At 36.5% G+C, this 18,115-nt stretch overlaps 1 protein-coding gene across 16 annotated transcripts in view; it reads right to left on the bottom strand.

Moving 5' to 3' along the window:
* LOC105194631 (forkhead box protein P1) overlaps positions 1 to 18,115 on the bottom strand; it is a 322,192-nt gene that overhangs the window by 163,010 nt on the left and 141,067 nt on the right. The gene's annotated exons all lie outside the window — the stretch shown is intronic.

Here is an 18,115-nt window from a genome sequence, read left to right as displayed (position 1 = left end):
CACAAGTAAACCGGATGCCGTTGTTTGCTTTGGAGCAAATTGTTTTGTTAAGTTTTGCCGTGCGAGAACGAGGCCGCGGACGGCCGCCTCCACGCGAAAGACAGAAACGCGCGCGATACGAAGACGGGACGACGAGGGACGACGAGGGAGGAGGCACGACGGAGTCGAGCATCCCGGGTCCCTCTGTGCTTTTTCCGGTCTGTTTTGCCTCTTCTCGTGTGATGCGTGCTAGAAGGCTCCAGCTGTATTCTAACACTAATAACCGGCGGCGACGCTGACACTGACGGCGCGTACGCCACAGGAAGACGCGACGAACAGCTGACGCCGTAATCGCGATTCTCGTAGTGATAGCCAGATTGCGTCAGGAGATTCGTAATTTGCATTGCGATGACTCACGAGTCAAAAATAAGATTAACGCTAACATCGTCATCCCGAGATGTAAGAATATATCACTTCACGCGTGTCATCGTGATTGCAACTTTGTATTTAATGGCTGTGGTAATAATAACCGAGCAGCTCGATAATAGATATGATTCAATTATTTTATTGCATTAGCTGGCTTGTCCGATTGCCTGTCACAGATCCTTTTCCTTATACACACGGTGACCGTACGTTTCCTTTATTATAAAAGACAGTTCTTTATTTCAGGTAGCTATCTTTTAGATTTACTTACTTTTTTTTCAACTCTATTTTATCCTTTATTTTAACATACATATTACTGGAAATTATTTTCTATTTCTTCTATAATGTCGTATTGATATAAAGCAAATTTTTACAGAAACAATCGACAAAATGCAATGTCTTTTGTTAATGTTTTTTTAAATTAGAATTATTTAGATTAAATCGGTTTTCATTTTTTATTATTTTGAAACTATTTCAGATTGAAATCAAGGATGTGTTCGAGCACAATTTCAAACTATTAGAGAACTACATATTATCTCATTTTGGTATTAAGGAAAATTTTGTAATGAGTAAACTCCTGACAGTTACAAACTGATTTGAAAACATGCAGTAACAGAGCTTTAAAATTTTCAAGCTAAGAAAATACGGTTACCGTACTTATACATCAGAAAGATAATATGAAATATTTTGTGTTGCAATTACGACAGTAGTGTGTTTTTTTTGCAATGGAATTTATAAATAAATGAGAACTGTTGTGTATGCAAGGCGAATGTAAATTTCCGTATGGCATTCAAATAAATGCAAAAATAAGCTTGTAAATTATACAAAAAAAAAATTCGAAGACAGGAACGAGTTCCCACGCGATTTCCATCGATAGCTGCATACGTTAGAGTCGTGCTGTTTTCAGCCAAAGAACCGAAGTTAACATTGCACGGCCTTCTTGGCCATTCGTGCGCGCTACAACACGCAAGGTATTCTTAGCATCCACTTCGCAGGCATAAAATTGCGATATGCGTGGATTCCCCACATTCGCGTTTACTTTCTAGAGCGGCGCTGTGCATAATGCAAACAACGTACAATATATCCGCACCGAAGATAGAACGCCGCTCTCGCCGCGTATTCGAGCTATTATTTTAACAGCAACTGTTGTTGAATTGCTCCATCGCACCTTAGATTTGTATTTTCTTAACTTGGATTACCAAGCGACTGTGGTTCGCGATCTGGCTGCGTCAATTTACGAATCTGGTGAACAAATATTTTATAAGTAATTTCATTATTTTTTCACACGGAGCACTATCTTTTCCTATTTCAATCAAATAAGATTTAATATGGAAACAACACGATGCGACGAAGGATTTCAATAATCTAGTATTTTGTATTCTGTGCTAAAACAGTAATAATTTAAAACAATATAACACTTGTGCATGGAAATTTAAAATTACTAAGTTATCTCTCTAACTAATTTGACTAATAAATTACTGCTCTATAAAAAATTATGAAAATTTCTTATCATCTTATTATCATTATCAAATTTTTATACCGGGTTACAAATCGTAGTTGTTCATATTAAAGCATAAATCTCGCAAGTCATAATAAATAATATAACAAATAATAAAATATGCAATCCTTATAAAATACAAGCACTGCATCTCAATAACACATACATGCAGAACAAATTTAACACTCTGCGCTGTAATCACAAGACCTACACGGACTTTCGCGCGAAGTCAACCCGGATAACTACACGTGTTCAGTGTGCACAGCGTAAAATCTGACAAATGCAATTATGAATCTTGCGGGACACTCTAGAGCAGCAGGACTCGAGCGGGCGGGTGGGAACCGCGTTAACGGCGGAAGGACGAGAACAGAGGAAAAGGAACGACGAGCGCGGGCCGGCGCGTGAGAATTGAAGGGAAGAAGAGGGAAAGAAACCGCCGAGGAAACCATGGGTGCGCTGCCTCTTGGCTAATTACAAAACGCAATTTAAGCGAGCATCACGGAAACACGCTAAGTAATATTGTTTAGCGAGAGCTAAAGCGGACACGCGGTACAGATTCGCAGATTAATGCTCTTTAATAAACAGCGCCCTTTGGACTCGACGACGCTCGAGCGCTTCTGTGCTTGGCCGTTCGCGCCGTTTTTCCTTTTTGTTTACCTCGCAGCGGGAACAAAAAGTCTTTCGAGAGAAACGCGAGCAGCTACATCCTGGACGGGTTCACGATACGTAAATGCATTTAACGCGGATTACGTTTTCTCCTTTGCATATAAAACGAGCGGTGATACATACAAGCGACGCCATGGCCAACGAGAGTAGATAAGCTTGGCATATGCTTTACACAATGATATCGAGTTTGTCAGAAGCGAAAGAGTTGATTTAATGTACCCTCTCCCCCTCTCTCCGAGCAATACTCATCGCGCTTTGCATCAATTTACTTATCACAGCTTGTATAGATCCGAACAGATCCAAATTTGCATAAAATTCTATATTCCAGGATTGTACATATAAAGAATCATCACCATCGATAAATGTCAAACTGGAAAAACTCATCATGCACGTCGGTTTTGGATTACGATAAATCTGGTTTACGAGTTATACTAAAAATTATTTTATTGATCCGAGAGATATAAGTAATGTAGAAACGTGAAAAAACAAAACAGCTGTTAACACGACTCAAAATATGTAGCAAATATAATAGAAATTCTTTCCTATACATGACATGTTGGATTGGTAACTGAAGTTATACTGGTGCATTTAATATAAAGCTATTTTAGTGAAATAAATTGATTTTATTGACAAACATTTATTTACATTAATTACATCCTGCGACGAACTCGCATGCACAAATTTCGTCATTTCTGATATTGTAATCAATAATGATTGACGTCATTCTAGATTCTTAAGAGACTACGTACACTTAGATGCGTCAAAGAATCGAAAATTATATGATTCAAGAATCAACGATTCCATGTAAAAATATGGAAAAAAATATTGATAATTTTATTTAAATCTTTAAAAGTGTTTATTTTTCCTCAAAATAATATTTCAGAAAATGCTAATTAATATATTCAATATAGCCAACTACACAGATATTCTTCATATAAAATTTTTAAAATTGTATGCATATATTTTTCTGTAAATCTGTCATGGTTTAATTTCTATTTCAATAATTTTTGTAAATTCAAAAAATAACATTTATTAAACATTTACGAATTTTTATATTCAGACGGCTACCAATTTACGAAAAATCGATATTTCTAAAATTAGCTTGTGCGTCAAAAATTATTTTCTCATTCTTCATCTTTTTCAGAATATTTTAATTTTTTGTTTCAGATAATAAACCGCAAAATTACACTAATTATCATAAAAACTATTTTAGAAAAACTGCATCACGAACATCAGTGCCACGTTTTTAATTCCAAGAATTTTATAATAAAAATTACAGAAATTATAGATAAAAGTATATATTTTTAGATATATATAATAATTTAATTCTAATTAAAATTAATTAAAAAAAAAATTCTCATCTTTAAACCCAACTTTTTTGTTCTAGATGTTATGTAGCCTTTTAAAACAACATATAAATACAGTTATATAAACTGTCTTTCACAGCAAATCTCGTTAAAAATTGACAAATCAATACATTTCTCACATGTTTAAAAGGAATGTTTTTGCAAAATATAAATAAACTTGCACATCAGAATATTACTGTTACTCCACTGTGCGTTATTGTCACTTGATTATATACGATATAAAAACGAGACGAGTTCACCTACCAAGCATATTTAAATAACATTGCATATGATTTAACTTGTGGCAATCAACATTTAAATTGAGATACGATAAACCAGTCCGCACGGTAACGAATCTAGAATCGTCCAGTTTGTTTTATGCCAACTTGCGAAACAGGTTGCGGATTGTTCTATATTAAATCAAGCATAAATTATAAAATTAACATACATAGATGTATGTTTCTTGCACTGGATTCTTATCTATGTTCTCCATCTGGATAACTGTGTAATTCCTGAATTTATCGGGCCGATAATTAATACGGTTGTATTATTGAATCAGCTAAATTAATGGGACCTATTTAATAATGTGATTAATAATAATTTTTCGCGTTTTTGTTTCCTGCTGAAATCTAAAATTAGTCAAAATCCAAAATTTGATGAAACAGCTGCGCTACATGAATCATATGAACACTGTGACGCAAAACAATTTTGCGCGTGTAAATATATACGGTACTTCTTTTATTGATGTTAGCATACGGCTTAAGACGCAATGTTGAATTAATAATCGCGTTAGATTGCCGTCGCGAATCTCTGTCAAGAGAGAGAGAAAGAGAGAACGAGAGAGAAAGAGAAGAGAGAATGTTCGCAGCAGTACAATTTGCTGATTGGCGTCCTTACCATTAGCCGGCTTAAAATTATTTGTGATCGTTGGCGCGTTCGTTTGCTGACAAACACTTTTTCCCAATTTCGACGGGCGTTGTCGTCATCGTGGCACACTTGTTCAAACACGAGTTGGCGCGCATAAATAACATCACGGCGTAAATAACATTAACACGTGCGCCCTATGCGTGGGTGTCGAATTTCCGAAGTCAAATCGATACGCACGAGCCGAGCGATATCGCTACGCGTCGCTGTACCTTTTGTTTCAAGCAATGAAAGAATTAAGCTAACCTATTTACCAGTAAATGGAAAAAAACTGAATTCTATAAATATAAAAACTTTTAATAATTTACTGAGAAAAATGATTTGCTCAAGTCAACAGGATGTATATGATAGAGTGCATTTTGATAGAATCAAAGAGTTTCTGACCGTCATGAATGGATTCGATATTTTCTAACTAGAATGTTTGATTTAACTATAGACTTAACTACAATTCGATTAGCATTTTCCGGTTGGATCTATAAAATTTTAATTACATTCACAAAATGTTTCACTAAAAGGTTATGCTGACCTAAATATAAATTTAGTATTATCAAAAATTCTAGTACAATTAATAGGAGAGAAATGATGCTTATTTTTTTATCAAAATTTTGATTTAAACAATTTCCAACAGAACATATTAATTTTATCTACTAGATTTCCAATTCTTTATGCAATTAAATTTTTTCTATTATTATATTATAAATATATTTTTAAAACGTGCTCTTTTTATGTTCAAATAATAATTTGATAAGTACATAAAAATTTGTTACAAAAAGATGCTCGTAAAGTTTTAATTACAAACTACATATGAAAGCAAAATTATTATTTTTTTAGACATATAATTGTTAGAGAACTTTGTTCGATTAAGTCATCTTCGTAAAAAGTTATTGAAACTTTTATTTCATAACTGGTCTTTATGATCATGCATAATATTATATAACTCACACATTTAAAAAAATTAAAATTGTTAAAGAATTAATCATACGTATAGCTTAAGTTAAATCTTGATTATTAACACTGATTATGAGAAAAATGATTTTATTATATTAACAAGATATATGTGGTCGAGTGCGTTTTGGTGAAACCAAGCAGAATTTCTGATTACTATAATAGAACTCGAGGTTTTATAATTAGGACGTTTGATAGACTTTCCTATAAATTCCTACGAGATTTCTGATTCATCCTAATTCATCGTTTTTAAATAAACGTACAGGTTGAATCTATACGAATTTACAGAAATTTATAACTCCAAGGCAGGCAATAAAGTTAATTTACAGACTGAGTCTATTAGACTTTTAATTAATATAACAAGATTTTTTTTCAGAGAAACTATAAATTAATCTATGACAAGGGAACGTAACAAAAACTGTCGTGTGGAATCTACGGGTCTGCATAATACGAAACCTTTGATAAAAAAGTGGACGGTGCGAAAAAGATGCATCGTGACTTCCCGACATACATTCTCGGAAACTGCAAACCTGACGAACTGGACACTCGCGAGAGCAATAACTTCTTTCAAGGCCACTCGCGATATAAACGACTGAAGGATCCCAATGATTCGATCCGCGCAATCGGATTACCTCCGTTAATTTATGTTGAAAAACAAATCTTCTAAGCGTATTGGCAGTCTTACAATGCCAATAAAGTGTGTTGTTGAACGCGTTTACTCGTCCTATAATATTCTAGAAATACATATATCTCGTATGTATAAAAGAACTTCTTCAATATATATTTTATATATAGGAAGTTCTTTCCATAAATTAAATTTTTACTGTAACAAGTTTAGGAATGAATAAAGAGAAATTGTAAATCAATATAAATAAAATTTTACTTGCTTCTGCACACACACACGAGACTAGGATATTCTCGGATTTTTTCCTCCGTCATGTTCTTTATAGATAAAACACGATTAATGCTATCGCAGCATTCTTGAATTGATTGAACAAGATTCTTAGAATAACTCGCGATATAGCTGAATCATAAATAAAAAGTCAATAGGATAATACGAGCGATGCAGTTATTATGTGTATCTTCATCATTTATTATATGTATGTGTGTGTGTCTGTTATGTCCTTTCGTTGATATTCTTCTATTACATGTGATATTTATTCAACTTCAATAACGTAATAAAACAACAGCATTTAAAAGATATTTCTTGAAACAGCTTGATATTTAAAAAATTTAGATTAAACAATCGGAGATATGTTTCGTTCCTCGGGTAATAGCTTATCTTTTCGCCTTGGTGAAATATTAGCTACAATATTGGAGACGGTGTAGTGCGTGGTGTATAAAAACACAAAAATAATAGGTTGGCGTTGTCTCCTCTTCGCGTTGGTCGGCCAGCAGCTAAGGAGCGCGGCGGTGGATGGAAAGGGTGGGTGCCGGGTGGCGAAACGCTACCCGAATAAAAATGGGGTGTTTATAAGCGAGTATCCAATGTATCACGCTATATTTACATACACCCCGCGTTTACAGTCCTCGTTGTATATCTATAGTAACCTCCACCGCTCCCTTTGGTGCCGAACCGCTGTCGGAGACGCGAAGGGCAATGCATATAGCTGATGCAATAAAAATTAAATATATTTTACCCCGACGCCGTCTTCTCGAATACATAATGAGATTCTTCGCGTACGGTTTATTTTTGCTTTTCATCGAAGCGTCGTGATGCAAGGTAAATGTTTCGAACGTAAAGCAAGAAGTTGTAATGTTAACAAGATCTTGCACGTTACTTCTTTAATATTTATATAATTTCTACTTTTTCAATTTTTTATCACGTAATTTACATATATGTTTATTTAAAAACGTCGTAATAAAATAAAAGAGTATCAATTCTATTAAAATTTTCAAGACACATAAAATATTTGTTTAGTTATATTTCATTATAACGATATCATAAATTATAAAAATGCAGAATTTACAAAGAAATGCGACTAAAGCTAATAAAAAAAATAACTGTAGTCAGGAACGCAAAAAATATACCGATATTCCCGAAACTGGGATATTGGAATATTTTTTGCGTGCCTGACAACAAAATGACAAAAATCAGATTCAGACAATCGCGTGGAATCACGCGTCGATTTATCAAATATTGTTGATGAAAAGTCGCTTCGTGATACAAATATGTTTTGACGTCGGGCAATCCGTATTTTAAGCCATAAAGCACGGCCAATTATATTTTTTTTTTTTTACGTGTCGGACGCGGCGGATAATTGCGTAAATAAATATGAATGCATACGTGCTGCCATTAATACCTCCGCGTAATCCCACGTTCAGTGCCGGACGATGATTTATTTAAACAATAAAAATTTCGGGATAAAAGTTGGAGAACAAGCGCTACGCGAGTTATCGAGCGACGGCGGTGAGTTTATAGTCCGATAACCTCCTTTATTTAGGGGAATTTCTGTTTGATCGAGCATCCCTTCGATGAGAAGGGTCCCCGTGATTTGCCTGATTCTTTCGCACGGCCGCTTCTCAATCTCGGCCTAAGCCCCCGGAAGGACCGCGTTCTATATTGCAAATCATTTCTCCTCCCGTGAATTACCTAACGGTGGCAGAGACAGTTGATGCAATCTTACAATTATATTATATTTTTTAACTCGTTGATATTTGTAATCAAATTTCTACTTAATACACACGAGCGAAATTTCTCTTATTGTTAATCCAAGTTTAATCGAATAAAATTCCCCGTATAAAATATTTTCATATTTAATATAACGAATTTTATTAAACAATATTAAAGAATAAAAATTTTTGTAAATAAAGTTTGTGTAAATAAAACGGTTACATAAAGAAATGCTCGAAAACAATAGCCACAACATGCATTATAAAATGTCACATGTAACCTGTTGTACCAATGAATCATATTGAAATGACTCATACACGAAAAATAATATTGCTTAATTTGTTTGCATATGATTTACCATCGAAGCAAATTTTGACGTCAACAAGCGCAAAAGTTTCAGCAAGTCGAATCGATGCTTGCAATAAAGGCCAAAACATTCAAGAGAAGCAAAGTTTAAAAGGAAGATATTGAATTTGCATGACGCGAAAAAAGTTTATAGTCGTCACAACTCTCTTTCTCTCTCTCTCTTTCTTTCATAGACGGAAGCCGAGCTCTGGCGAACTTGATATTCCGGCAAGAATTCGGCGACATTCAATTGAATTTTCGATTCGGTTTACAGTAGCAACACACACACACACACACATATATACACGTGGGTGTCAAGGCGACACTCTGATTGACGCTGATTCGACCGCGACCTTTTCTCGCACGAGTAATATTCAACATTGGCCACTGGGCCTCTTCAAACAGCGTCCAATTTTCTTGGGTCTTCTTTTTTATTTTACATGTGTTTAAGCATCGTTTTATGCGTCAAGTATATTTTGTACGCTACTAATGGACTTAACTTTTATCTTGAATTTTCGGCAATTTATCAATTTGATGCATACAATATTATTTCCGATATTGTTAGATTTTGTATGATGTCATATTCGTATTGTATTAATATTTTTAAAGAATAGTTTAATTCATTTAAAACGCAAAGTAGATGGGTAATTACTATTTTCGATATTTTTGTGAAAATCTGTTTTACTAGTTGTATATACATAAATACTCGTGAATATTATTATACATATATTAATATATGCTAGAGGAAAAAAGTGACACAGTCTGGCGAAGATACATTGTGTAGAAAAGATGCGTGTTGAAAAGATCACTAGGAACGGAAGATCTCTTTGATAATATATTATTAACAATAGATTTTGACTTTGATAACTTTGATAATTCTGAAATCTGCACAGACTGCACATCGTACATTTTCCAACCAAAAGGTAGGAAATTAATGTGACAGATATTTACTATTTGCGGTCTGGCAACGTTCTTAGGATTCCATGTCGGAATAGCTGACAGTACACCAAGTACGATACCGAGAATTATGCACAACTCCTGTTATGATGTATTGTTATGATGTTATTCTAAAGTTTCAAAAGTGCATGAAACAGTTGCCGGTCAAAGATCTTGTGTGTTTATCATATTCCCTCAGAATTCATGAAGGGGCTCGCCGTGTTTTATATAATCTATTCAAGCTAATCTGCATATGAATTATTTTCTCGAAAATACCTACGAGTCTTGACAAGCTAAAAGATATAGTACCGTAACTAGTATTGAATATATAGATGATCAGAATTATTAAGTACTCCTCATGATTACATGTTAAAAAATATGTATCAGCTTTATTATTATCACAATAATTGCTTCAAAATACTTGTTTTCATTAATCGTGAAAGAGTTTATACTTTATTTGTGCATATTTGGTTAATATAACAAAACAAATTTTATTTTTTTAAATATTTTGTAAATATTACTAAATTTAATAATACTTGCTAAATATTCAGAAAAGTAAAATTATTTTTGGTTGTAACAAAACAGATATTTCAGTGACATTATTTTACTCAACATTTGATAGTTATTATCAAACTCTTTCTTCCGTGTATAAAGAAGTATTAACAATTTTCTGAATTTTGATATAACATATAATCTAATATGTACAAATGTACAATAAAATATTTTTAAATTTATGTACTTCAATTCAAAATAAATTGATGTTTAAAAGATTCATTCAATTTTTCAGTTTCTTTAATTTAGAAACTGTTAAGCAAATTTAAATGTTGGAAAATTAGACGAAATTATACTTAATATAACTTAAAAGTTCATTAAAAATTTAAGTAAATCATCGTTAATAATCTACTATCATTATTATTATATATATGTTACCACAAATAAGATTTTATTTATACTCCGATTAAAAATTGTTATCATACAGGCTTCTGCTATTTATTAATAAAGACTTTTCAAAGAAGAAATGTTAAATATTTTAATAATATTTACAAGCACATAAAAAAAAACGAGTTCTCTGTACTCCAGCGACATTTGTCCAAAATATTTTTGCGTACACGCAATAGCTGTTTTGCGAATTACGACGAGTTATCCGGCAGTAAAATTCCGCCACTAGAGTCAACGTCACGTACTGTACGTATATAACGAAACGGGCGACGCAGAAAGTATAACCCGGGGAAAATGTGTATCTCCGAAGTAAAGTCGACGTAAAAATAATGGCGTCGGGGCTTACCCGATTATTTATTATTTCATATACAGAGCCGAGCCGATAACGGGCGCGGCGGTGCATTAGCATTTTTTTGTTGTTTAAAAATGAAATATACGGGGTGTTGTCGGCGAAAGAGTGCCTAGTCTAAAGTCGTCTCGCTCGGGAGGGAGCTCCTGATCTCCAAATAAGTGGGTATACGCCTTCCTGAATACTAAGTCACGAATATATAAAAATCCTATCGCGTCATTCATTCGGTCTAATAACGCGCGAGCGCATCGCTCTCCGATTATGGTCGGATGAATCAAATGTTTTCTCTCATTGCCTTATTCAAACTGTAAAATTAGATTAGAATTGAATAGCTTCAGCCAGTGATGAACAGGAGGTATATTCGCATTCCGCTCTTCCTTTAAAAGCTTATTGACTCGTATCGGAACTTTCAATATCGATCGCTAGGGTCATTAGCCTAATACTGTGTATCATTCACAACAGACATGTGCAATGATTTAGTCACGATCGTATCTTTAACTCCTTTTAATGACAAAAACCGGGCTCGGGTAAAATGCCAACTGCATATTAAGATATGCAAATTTAAATATCCGTAAAATTAAAGATGCAAAAATCGGAAAATGTTATGATAAAGGGATTTTAATTCATGTAATTCCAAGATCACGCTCTTTCAATAATCCATACCTCCCTAAAACTGGGACTCTGATATTTCATAGTTCCTTAGCTTCGCAAAGTTACATTAAAATTAGCTTCATTAAAGCTGCTATAAATAAAATTTCAATTACAGACAGCGTTACTTCAATTTGCATTTTCAATTTGCATTTAAGTACATATTTGATTAAGTTTTAAATATAAAGATTAAATTTTCGATTTTTCGGATTCAAGCTCATTTCATCTCTGACGACGTAACCTTAAAATAATTCACCAAGGATTCTCAACGGAGCGACGAAGCTTATAATTCTCCCGCGAATCGCTACAGGAAAAATAAATCGTCTCGAGCGGGATACAGAAAAAATCGGGAAAGTGAATTCGCGTGAAGCGAGCGAAACGTCGTCGCGTTGTCGCCGAGAGCGAAATCCTCTAGGCGCGAATGTCGCCAAGGCGGACGGAAGCGCTGTCGGCTAAGACCTTGGGCGCGGTCCTTCGGCGTTATTATTTGGAGATCAGACCGGGGCGAATATCTAATTGTAGTAACGACCGCGATACGTACCCGTGCCATCTGGCGTGCCGTTTGCCCGGCACGGATTTGAAACTGGCTCGCGACCGATGCCGCGACGGCGTCGCGGGACAGACAAAAGTTACGCGACCGCGCGTCCTCGGCGGGGCCGGGGCGAAATCTGTGAGGTGTACAATCGCTTTCGTCGCTCCTAAACTGTACCAATTACAAACACTGGCGGCTTCTCCATCCCCAATGTTAACTAAACACTAAATACTAACGACACACATCCACCGCCGCCACCGCCGCTGCCGCGGATGTGCTTCCTCCCAGAAGCGAGCATTACCCGGAATGAATGTACGCCGCCGGTCGCATCCACCAATGAGCCGTTGATTACCGAGCTCTGCTGCACCGCAACCAGCTGCATTTTATCAACTACTTGGAAAGAACAGTTTTGCTAAACTACCTAAATTTTAACTCGACACAAATATAACAAAATAATTATGTAAGACACTTAAGCCCGCAGTCGCTCGAGCATGAAAACTTTTCGCAGCATTGCTCATCGTCCGTCATAATTATTTTAATGATCCAACCAAATTCTTTTCAGACCTGCATTTAGCTAATTTTTAGACACTTTAGCAAAACCATTCTTTTCGCGTACACCGCAGTACTTTCCTTCGCGACGTCAAGTCTGCGTATTGCTACTTTTCACTTTCACGCAAATTTAAATTTTGAAAATGATATGTACGCTCTCGACGCACGCCTCCGCACGGAAAGAACAATTTTGCTGAAATACAGAATTTAAAGATAATTATGTTGAATCATTTAAAAAATTGTTTAATCTGGTTACTAGAACGTCAAAACTTTTTGCGGCAGTATCATCGTGCTTGAATGTCTTACAGAATAATTTCGATAGTCTCCAACATAAAATTATTTTCTGAACTGTGCTGTATAGCTAAATTTTTAAGTATTACGGTAAAATTATTCTTTCCTTGTGCGACTTATTGTTATTTCAAGACACGTGAAAATGTTCTCAGATTATTATGAAAGTCTATTTACGACGTTGATGTGCGATGAACAATAAAATTAACATTACTATGCAGAAAAAACGTATAGATTTCCATGATTTTCCCGATGTTTGTCATCGATTTAATTTATCATTTATTATGCGTGCTCTGCCGCGCGGCAAATCGATAGATTGGAAATGCGATTACCTGGCAATCAAAGGAACGGCACGCGTCACGGGTCTGGCTTCGGAGTAAGCTTAATCGATTATAACTGAGTAATGTTTGTTTGATACGTAACAGAAACGACTGCAGCCGCGGCTTCACGGAAGAGCGCAGCGTGTTAGTGTCGAGTCGGTGAATTGCAAGATTCCGTGTTTATTGCATTTAGCAGATGGCATTGGTCGCCCGCATGCAATCGAGCTATACCAAACGCTTACGTACAATGGCGAACCATCCGCCGTGTTATACGTAAGCACGTACATTCGTTGTCAAAAACGCATTCCCGCAAAATCGTAAATCCAGCCGCGAATTTCAACGGCGAGTACGCGCGTAAGTGAACCTATTTTATGCAGATGAATACTGTGACTTATGCAAAATTAAACCCACGCGTTTCTCTTTGCGCTAATGGATTGTACCTCGTTCCAATTACGGTGCCGATGCGTCATCGAATCCGCTTTGTTGCGTATAAGATATTCGTATATATAAGAATACGTGTAAACAGTTATCACGTCGCAACATTCATCACGTGACAATTATATTTCGATTCGCGGAACGCGAGCGGTTGATGGTCGGCCTTCGGACCGGTCATTCTTGAGGAAGAGTGTACGGGGCCGAAATAACTGTGCACACGATATGCTTGAGCCCGTTTCTAGCCCTCCGAGCCCTCGTCCGCCACACCCTCCCATTTCTAGTATTAAATCTGACCCGATGCAAGCCCCCACGTTATGTTTTATAGTCCGCGCGATCCGCGCCCCCTGACGCGAGCGCGTCCACGGCGTGCACGTTGTATCCGTTGCAAGATGAAACGCGGCCATTTGATAGCGTGCAAAATTTACCGTGTAATTCGGCCGAACGCGGACGGACGTAATCAGGGACCGTACGAGGTATCGCGCAACGCACGCTCGTTTCCATACCGCACGCGCGTCTACGTCTCTCGTCGCGTCTCGCTTCGTCGATAGCCTGGCTAGTGGAGCCGTGCCGCTAAGAAGCGCGAACGCGAGTCTCTGGTATCACTCGATCTTGTATACACCGCGTGCGTAAAGTAAACGATATTCGATAAGTAAAGTAACGTGGACGATAGCAGGGTTGCGTGCGTTGCACCGCGCGCAACCAGGAAGCGGACTCGCAGCGGGGGACTCGCCGTTGCAACTTTATCACACAATTCTTTCCAAGTCAACTAGCATTGGTACTTCTTGTTAATGTCTAGAGTAATGCGCAGAATTACTTTGCATGTGACTTTGTACGTATGGTCGTGCGCGATATTTAAAAATTGTTATTTAAAGCTGCACTGAAAAAGAGTTTTATAATAATGATCACACTGTTAAAAATCAGCGGCAGAATTTAATATGATTTGATGGAAACAAATTTCAAGCAGATACATTAAAAAGTATTTGATGTTGTCAAAGGTGCACTAAATTTCATGCACATACTTTTCAATTATAAATACATTAAATTTAATGTATTTCAAATTTAATGTTTAACTTAAAAATACATTGAATTTCATAACATTTTTAACAGTGCAAGTCTGGATGACAGTTACTGAGCTTTGATAAAATAATTTCAATTAAATGTTTAGTTAATATAACCAAATGTTTAGTAATCGTTTAATAATCTATTTTTTGCTATTATATTTGAGAAGTTATCGACTTCTCCGTAGGCACATTGTGTCTTTTTTTGATCGAGACAAAATTTCATTTTCATATTTCTTCGAATAAATTTCGATTTTTATTAAATAATTGTTAAATAAATATATGAGTTAAACAACTGTTTAGTAACATAGAACAGATATTGAAAAGTAAGATGGAACTTTTTTTAGATTTTTTGAAAGCCTAAAACAGTTAAAAAAGTGTGGCAATGTGCCTACAAAGAATTAATATTATTAAATATTAATAAACATTTGATTGTATCAAACGTTCAATTAAAATTTTTACCACAGCTTGATTATTATTATTTTACCAAATTCTTTATCTCAATGTATCTCTAGAAACGGATACCCGAGTTTAAAAAATATATGATAAAATCTATTTTGCATAATTATTGATCAAATATATCGACGTGCTCATTTTTTATAAGAGCATATTAAACGAAAAGTTGACTGTAAGTTTTGATTTCTTAATTCTAATTTGTTAAGTTCCTGCTTATATCTATCATGTTTCTCAGCTTTGCAATATCGAGAATGCATTGTATTAAATTTTATGTAAAAATACAAGAAGCAGAAACGCGGAAAATGAACAGAGCTGGCTGTTTCGTAAAATATTTCTTATAATATTAGTAAGGAATTCAAAAGATTCTATCTTGTTTTCCTAATGCATTACAAACTGTTTTGCCTTCTTAAAGCGTCAGTTAATATGCATTGCAAATTTGCATTCATGTTATTGCGTTCCAGTCAACTGCATCGGTTAATTGCATTTCAAAGTTAGAGAATGTAAAGTATGTTATGCAGCTTACGCAGTATAACACAAACAACTAATACTTGAATTTATTTGTAAATAATATAATGCTCACATAAATAATCGTTTTTATTTCAATTCTTTCAACTTGCTATTTTTATATAACCATTTCGTACTCTTTGCATTAATACGTTTATAAAACACACTTGAAGAATACACATACACGAGGAAAATTAGAATTCTCGAAATAACAACGTTTTCAAAATAGGCAATTTTTATTCGTCTATTTGCAAATCATGTATAGCAACCGCTGCGATTTATCATGCGAGCAATTTAATGCGCCACAGAATTTATCATGGACAACGGAATATATCCTTAAAGAGGGATGATCGCTTCCAATAGCGCGCCGAGACTGGAAACGTCGCGAGGGTGGCAAAAGAATGGCCGCGTGGGGGCGCGTAAGGAGGGTCGAGAAAAATGCCACACATTCCTAGGGACAAATTTACGAGGTGAAACCGCAGCCGCCACTCCATTCCTCTCCCTCCCCTTCCGCTCACCTCCTCCTCAACATCCTCAGCCACGCGCGCGGCCCGGTTTACTGTTTTACTTATTCGCCAACGGCAACTGGTCAGCAAAGATACTTTGTATATAAATTTTGGTTACGGCGGGAGGTGGTCCACCACCGGCCTTTCTCCGCCGATGCCATTCAACCCCTGCCCGACCCGCCAGTTTCGTTGTACTGCGGTTTCTCGGTTACTCAGAGGGGGACTCCCTGTAGACAGTGGACAGCGCGGGGTGGAGTTGTCTTCTGACACGTCCCGCGCACCTTCCAGGGTTGGCAAGCAAGACGTGGAATGAGTTATTGAAGAAGGAGCCGGCTAGACTTAAAGGGATGGCACAGAACGTTTCCGCTCGACGCCACAGCTGATGCACGTTCAAACGGTTGCATAAATATGGTTTGATTTGACGAATATTAGACATCCGTCGAAAATCGCATGGATGAAATATAGAAGATCCTTTTTTAATCTTATTTAACGACAAACCCGTTGAGAACATACGAGTACGAGCAACGACGTTATTTGCTTAGGCTCGAGAAGATATAGCTTATATAAGTAGATTACAGAAAATGATATTTGACTTTGAAAAGTAAATATTACAAACTACAAAGCAAATACTTCGTAGTAAAAGTAAAAAGAATTATTCGTGCGCGATCTGTCAGATGTTATTCTCCAAATCATGTTTTAACTAATGTCATCGCATTTATCTTCCATACAGCACATGATTATGATAATGCCTTAGAATGACAACAAAAAAAATAATGTAAAAGTAGTTTTTAACGATTACTAAAATGTCATATTAGAATAACGTGGATTTTACGAAAAAAAACTTATTTACTGCTTAAAATAATATCTTAACATCAAATTAAATCATCGATAATATAAATCTAAATAGATTAATCATATTTTTGTTATTAATTTAATCCAGAACTTTTCTAAATGTATCTACTTTTCTCACACCATCGGCGTTATCATGAACCATTCAATAAGCACGCTGTTGCATCGTATATATACGTAATGCACCGCTTGGTGAATGACAAATCGATCAGACTCGCGCTCTTCAGATCCTCGAGTCCCTCACCCTCTTGCTCGCGTATCGACGCAACAACGATATGACGCAATTGCGTTGACTCGTGAATATAGTGTAGATTATAATAATTGTCGAAACTTAGTTCAAAACGCAAAGCGAATTCCTATTGTAAAGAGTTGCGAGCGAGAACCGAAAACTGCCGGAACGGACTGAACAGGATCGGTCCGAGGGGGATTGGGGAGGTTTCGCACGCTCAAGCATCGTGTCAGACGCGTTCGACTCCTCTTCCGGCCAACCCCTCCGAAACGTTTTCCACCTTGAACCACCTTCCTTCCCCTGACCAAATCCCTCCTCTCACCTCCTTGTTCGACGCGGTGCGGAAGGAGAGACGTTCGCCTCGGCTCGGCAAACTTGCGCGAAACTTCGATGCCGGAACTCGTCTATGGAACGGAGCCGTCGGGACGAGGCTTTATAGTCTTCGCCGAGTAGGAGCTCGCAGGCACGCTGATCCGTATCGCCTAAACGAGGTTTGGCAACGGGCGCTTAGCCCGGGCCCGCCCGGAGAAAAGAGTTTCATTAAAAGCGGGTAATGAGGCAGTCAGGACCGGGCTAGGCACTACTCGCGAGATTCGCGTTATACGCGAGGGGTGGCGAGGGGGCCCTGCTATTATTTTGAGGAAGAGTTCGATTAGCGTGGCCGACGACCTCTCCTGGGAAGGGGTTGAAGGATCGTCGACATTTCTTTTTACGGAACTTCCACGACGCTACTACTATATTATCAAGAAATTTATATTAGCTTCGTTGCTCCCCTTG

The sequence above is a fragment of the Solenopsis invicta genome, chromosome 11, assembly GCF_016802725.1.
Source record: "Solenopsis invicta isolate M01_SB chromosome 11, UNIL_Sinv_3.0, whole genome shotgun sequence".
Lineage (NCBI taxonomy): Eukaryota > Metazoa > Arthropoda > Insecta > Hymenoptera > Formicidae > Solenopsis > Solenopsis invicta.
This window is presented reverse-complemented; position numbering and strand designations above follow the sequence as displayed.